This window comes from Taudactylus pleione, unplaced genomic scaffold, assembly GCF_031769625.1.
Source record: "Taudactylus pleione unplaced genomic scaffold, aTauple2 ptg000202l, whole genome shotgun sequence".
NCBI lineage: Eukaryota > Metazoa > Chordata > Amphibia > Anura > Myobatrachidae > Taudactylus > Taudactylus pleione.
In genome coordinates, this window is record NW_028284604.1 from 10,242,537 (window position 1) to 10,243,672 (window position 1,136).

A 1,136-nucleotide genomic window follows, 5' to 3' on the forward strand; every position below is an offset into this window, starting at 1 on the left:
TTGATTGACAGCACGCCCCCTTTGGTGGGCGTGCCTGGGGCGTGGCTGCCAGACGGAGGTGTTCCCATGGGAACGCCTACCATCTGATGCCGGCCCCACTGACATCACTAGTGATGTCAGTGGGAATGATTTTGGCTCTGATAGAGCCAAAATCACTCCAGGGCTTGCGGCAGCGAGACCCTACCACAGGGTCTCCGTCGCAAGCCCGATGGTCGCGATGGTCTTGACCATCGCGACCATCATCATGGACGCTCGCATAAGCTGTGGGTGGTAACCCACAGCTATGCGAGCTTCCATAAGGCCGCTCCATTTTCATGTAGGAGGGCCCTGATTCAGAGCAAGCGCTCTGGTCAGAGCGTCCGGCTCTGAATCAGGCCCTCTGTCTTTCTCTCTGATAGTTCTCCTAATATGTAGGGTATCGTGTATTTGTCTTTATTACCCTTATTTATATTTATGCAGGGTCCCCGATCTGTATAATACTTTCGCTGTCTCTGTCAACAACAGTTTTATTGGTATAAGTGGACGTGGTTATAGTGGAATTTAAGCCCCGCTTTGTTGCAATTCCCCTTTTCTATCATCACAGTATAAGAGAGCAGACTCGTGGATCTGAAATCATCCACTGCGGGTCTGACATTGCCCGCTGCTGCTTATCTGATGTCCTGTATAATCAAGGCTCATGTGCTGTTATTGCACATCAATGCATACAGGTTAATTGTATATGTGAACCATTTGCACCGTAAGTCAGCGGTCTGGGAATACTATGCCAGAGCCGACTCGTGGATCTTAACTTGTCCACTGTGGGTCTGACACTGCCCGTTACTGCTTATTTAAAGTCCCGAGTGGTCAGGACTTCTGCGCTATTATTGCACATCAGTGCATATAAGTTCACTACATATCTGGACCAACTGCACCGAGATTCAGCGGTCTAAGATTGCTATGTGGATACGTATTTACAAGTGTCGGCATCCAAACCCTGTCGGGATGCTGGCATCGGAGTTTTGACCACCGGGATTCCAACCACCGGCATCCCGTACCCATCCCTATTATCCTTTATTACATTATTTAGTCTTACAAATGATACAATAATATATGATGAGATAAAAATAGTAGTTCTAGGAAAAATATCAGGATTCGAA